Below are 5,370 nucleotides of genomic sequence, written 5' to 3'. Positions count from 1 at the left end.
GTGACAGTTGGAATAGCAGGATGATGACATTCACCATGTTACCATGGTGACAGGACACCATGGAATTTTCAAAGTGAGCCATACCAGTCTTTAGGTGATGCTGTGCTGCTGTCTACATAAATATTTTTGTGTCCAAGCATATCATTTTGGAGTCCAAGTTTGGTTTCCTAAACTGACTCCAAGACACACTTATTATCATTCTCTTCCTTTGAAGGAAGTTGAGTGACTTAAAGGACCTATTTCCATTAGAGTTGAGGTTAACAGTTTTAATGTGAGGCACGTGTACTGAATCATGTCATCTGCAAACATGGCTATTTTGATTTTCTCTTTTATGGGTTGTGAAGCTCATTGTTTCTTTAATTCTGTAATTGCTCATGCTAATACTTTAAACACTATATCAAGTAAGAGTGGTAAAAATTGGACATCCTATTCTTGTTCTAGATCTGACAGAAAATGCTTTCAAGTTTTATGAATTCAGCATGATACTTGTTGGTTTGTCATATACATATATGTATACACACTTGTAGCTGTATCATTTTGAGAAATGCTCCTTGTATAACTAATTTTTGAGAGTTTTTTATAATGAATGAATGCTGAATCATAGCATATGATTTCTCTGCATCTATTGAGATGAACATATGGTGTTTGTTCTTCATTCTGTGTCTGATCTTTTTGATGTAGCATTGGACTCAGTTTGCTAACATTTTGTTGAGAATTTCTACTTCTGTGTATATCAGGAAAATTGGTCTAAGTTTACTTTTCATATTATGTCTTTGTCTGGTTTTGGTATTGGAGTAACACTGGCCTCATAAGAAGAATTCAGCAGAATACTCTGCCTTGAAAACAGTAATTGCATGGCTGGTGCAGTAGGCTGAGCTGGTCCATGTCCAGCTGCACTTCTAACTAAGCTCTCTGCTTATGGGCTGGGAAAGCCACTGATGATGGCCCAAGTGCTCAGACCCCTGCACCCAAGTGGGAGACCCTGAGGAAGCTCAAGTTCCTGCCTTTGGAACCAGCAGATGGAATACCTTTCTCTGTCTTTTCTTCTCTCTGTAATGCTACCTCTCAAATAAATAAATCTTTTTTACAAATCCTTAAAAACTGAGCCTGAACAGTGATCCCTTTGATTTTGATTCAACATCATATATTTTGTGTATCTTAAGGAGAAAAATTTATAAATATATATATATAAAGATTTATTTATTTGAAAGGCACGGCTATGAACAGAGAGGGAGAGGCAGAGAGAGAGAGAGAATGAATGAGAATCTTCTATCCATTGGGTAATGCCACCAGGAAGTGAACCAGTAGATTCAAGACCAATCCTCCCTCCCTCCCTTTCTCTCTCTTTTTCTCTCTCTTTCTCCTGAGATTTAAAACAGTTTTGATATCCATGGAGTACATGGAGAAATGATAGTCATAACAGGAATATTTACTTTTCTGTTATTAGATGTTAATTTAAATTAGGTAGTTCTATTTACAATTATCTTTAAATTAGTCCTTTTTCCATTTAGTTACAGAATCATGAATGAATTTTTCTCATAAATTTTATTGTACTATTCTGGTGTATATGTAATATTATGTACTGTATTATATGTTGTGTTGACTACTAGATGGAATGTAGTTTTAGTTCTTTATCTGTATTTTGTCAATTCCAAGAAACATATAATACATATACATATATATGTGTGTGTGTGTATTAAGCTCACTAATTTGATGAGTTAATGTCTTAAATTTCAATTTTATTAAATTTGCTGTATCATTTTCCATTCTCTTCCTTTGTGTCATTTTTGATGTTTAGTATGGCCACTGACAGGAGTGATGTTACAAGGACACACAAGTTTGGCACATCATCCTTGTGTAATATACAAAATAAAGTTTTGGTCATTAAAGTATCAGAAATAATGCCTTTTATTTACTAGGAATAAAGAAGTGGAAATGTTTAATGATTTTAGGTGTTTAAGGAGTAAATATATTCTGTTCATACAGGACTTAGAGTCTTTATCTTTTATTCTTTCATTGGAACAAATATTATAAATATATTGAGTAAAATGCTCATAAAAATGATAGCTTTATTGAGGACTTACATTGTACTACATACTACACTAAGCACTTTATATACATTTATGTCCTTTATTATTCCTAATTCCATTTTGTCATATAAACTACTAATTGTCTTAATTTTGGGGAAATTGAAGAAAATGTTTTTTTAAATTTTATTAGAGAGGCAGTCAGAGAAAGAGACAGAGAAAGCCCCTTTCCACTGGTTCACTCTCAAAATGCCCACAGAAGCCAGAGACCAGGAACTCCATCCAGGTCTCCCACATGGATGGCAAGTATATAACCACTTCAGCCATCACCTGTTGTGTCCCAGGGTGTGCACCAACACAAAATTGTAAGTGAGAATGGAACTAGAACCCAAACCCCACCACTTTGTTTTGAGATGCAGATATCCCAACCTCTGTCTCAACTGCTAGGCCAAATGTTCTCCTCAAGCATGTGTTTAGATCCATCTTGCCTGTGCCTTAGCTTTTAATCATGATGGTCCTGCTTCCTGGTTTTTGTAAACTGAATGTGACAGTTTAATTTTACCATTTCAGTAATGTTTTTGCTTGGGGGTGTGGAAAAACCTTTAAAGTTGAACCAGGGATCATTCAAAGCATTTTTATGCTCCTTAAAATCTTAAACCACTGTATGTGTATGTGTATGTATCTGTATTTGTGTACATCTGTGCATCTATCCATCCATTGTCCATCTGTTTATCTGTGCTGGACATATTTGTATTATATTTCAGAATTTTCCACTTTTCATTTGACATTGATTTCTTATTTTCTTAGGGTCAGAAATGATAGTTTGTAAGATTTCAGTCTTTGAAATATATTGATATTGGGGGCCGGTGCTGTGGCCTGGAGTGCCTGCATCCCATATGGGCACCGATTCGAGTCCTGGCTCCTCTGCTTCTGATTCAGCTCTCTGCTGTGGCCTGGGAAGGCAGTGGAGGATGCCCCAGGTCCTTGGGCCCCTGCACGCATGTGGGAGACCTGGAGGAGTCCCCTGGCTCCTGGCTTCGGATCAGCGCAGCTCTGGCCATTGCAGCCAATTGGGGAGTGAACCAGCAGATGAAAGACTCTCTCTCTCTCTGCCTCTCCTCTCTCTGTGTAACTCTGACTTTTAAATAAATAAATAAATCTTTAAAAAAAAAAAGAAATACATTGATACTGACTGTGCACATACCACCCTGAATGCTGCTTCCAACCTTCTCTGAAATACATAGACGCTTACTTTGTGTTCTAACATATTATCTGTACTGCAGAATATCCCATATTCAATTGATTTATTTACATATTCTTATTTTGTTTGCTGATGTTTTCTTTTTTTTTTTTTTTTTTTTTTTGGACAGGCAGAGTTAGACAGTGAGAGAGAGAGAGACAGAGAGAAAGTTCTTCCTTCTGTTGGTTCACCTCCCAAATGGCCGCCATGGCCAGCACTCTGGGGCTGGTGCGCCACACGGATCTGATGCCAGGAGGCAGGTGCTTCCTCCTGGTTTCCCATGCAGGTGCAGGGCCCATTGCTGGTGTTGTCTATATACAGGGGGACTTGAAAAGTTTCTGGAAAAAGTGAATTAAAAGGTAATTCCATTGTAGTGCAAAAACGTTTAAATCCATCAATAGTTCTTCACATAATATGAAGTTCTTGAAGACCCTGTATTCACACAGATCTGATCATTTATAGTGTTGGGCAGAGTTGTTGAAGAGCATAGTAGTCCATTTGTTAGTGACTTCCCAAACTATTTTTGAAAATACTTACTCATTGTGATATGTAGTGACTGAGGTCATTGTTTCTTGTGTTTAACAGAGATATTCTTGAATGTCAGGAGCTATTAAGAGCAACAGCAATCACAACAACAACAAAACCCTAGTACTGGAAAACCAAGTGGCACCATGTCTTTGTAGGCTGTGCTGCCAGAGTCCTTAAACATTTGCTCAGGCTTGCACTCCTTCCTGCTGGGGAAGCTGTCTTCTCTGTTTTTTTCTGATCATGCATATTCCTCTGAAAGGCACATGGCCTTCTGCATTCTCCCACGTATATGAGTCCTTTTGAATGTCCTAATTTCCCAGAGAAACTCTCACTAGCTTTTGCTCCCAGGCATTGTGTTGGTCTATTTTGTGTTTCACTTGCAATCTTTTGCCCCAGGCATCCTTGGGCTCTTAGTTTGCCTTGCAGTATGTTCCAGTAATGCCTGATGCTTTCTTCTAAGTTGCCTAAACAAAGAGAAATGCCTTTTTGGTTACTCCTTCAGGTTGCCCCTGACCAGGTTCAAGCAGATGTGCACAACAACTTACAAAATGATCTGCTGTGCTCTGTCCGGAACCAGGTACCAGACTCCCAAGCTGGGTGTGTGAGCTTCCCTCTTGAAGACTGCTACAGCCAAGGGACTGAGTGAGCTAAGGGCAAGTAAAAAATGCCACAGAATTTCCAAGTTCTCTTTTTCTTGATTCTATATTCATTAGACTTGTTTAAATCTTTGACTGTTTCTCAGAGTTTTGACACAGTTTGCTTGATTAATTGCTTGTCTTTCAGTGTTTCTATGGGAGGACAAGTACTTGGAGTTTCATACTCTGACACTTTTTGCTGATGTCAGCCTGCTGTCTTTTTTAAAAAACTAATTCTGGCCAGCGCCGCGGCTCACTAGGCTAATCCTCCGCCTAGCGGCGCCGGCACACCAGGTTCTAGTCCCGGTCGGGGCGCCGGATTCTGTCCCGGTTGCCCCTCTTCCAGGCCAGCCCTCTGCTGTGGCCAGGGAGTGCAGTGGAGGATGGCCCAGGTGCTTGGGCCCTGCACCCCATGGGAGACCAGGAAAAGCACCTGGCTCCTGGCTCCTGCCATTGGATCAGCGCGGTGCGCCGGCCGCGGCGGCCATTGGAGGGTGAACCAACGGCAAAGGAAGACCTTTCTCTCTGTCTCTCTCTCACTGTCCACTCTGCCTGTCAAAAAAAAAATAAAAAATAAAAAAACTAATTCTGTTTATTATTTAAAAGGAATTACAAGGTGTCTTCTAAAATTAAAATGGCCTACCCAAAAGTGTTTTTTATTTAAAATAGTTCACTAGATTTCTGTTTTATATCTGACCTTTCTTCATCTAAAAGAGAAAAATTTAAAATGTTAGACAACTAATTATGAACACTAAAACATTAGAATGCAGATAAACTAATACACTCAATGGGAAATTACAAAATTCACAAATTTCACATCTTGACCATCTGACTCTTAAAATCTAATGGGTACTGCTGAAATTTTAGCATAAATAGTTAGCCTATGAAGGTTTACGGTTACTCTGATTCCTAAAATGAGGTGATGTCCCTCTTTTCACTA

General features: G+C 38.9%; 1 protein-coding gene across 1 annotated transcript in view; it reads left to right on the top strand.

Moving 5' to 3' along the window:
• Nucleotides 1–5,370, top strand: part of LOC138842971 (caytaxin-like) — a 54,831-nt gene that overhangs the window by 39,074 nt on the left and 10,387 nt on the right. The gene's annotated exons all lie outside the window — the stretch shown is intronic.

Source organism: Oryctolagus cuniculus (assembly GCF_964237555.1).
Source record: "Oryctolagus cuniculus chromosome 17 unlocalized genomic scaffold, mOryCun1.1 SUPER_17_unloc_2, whole genome shotgun sequence".
Taxonomy (NCBI): domain Eukaryota; kingdom Metazoa; phylum Chordata; class Mammalia; order Lagomorpha; family Leporidae; genus Oryctolagus; species Oryctolagus cuniculus.
This window is presented reverse-complemented; position numbering and strand designations above follow the sequence as displayed.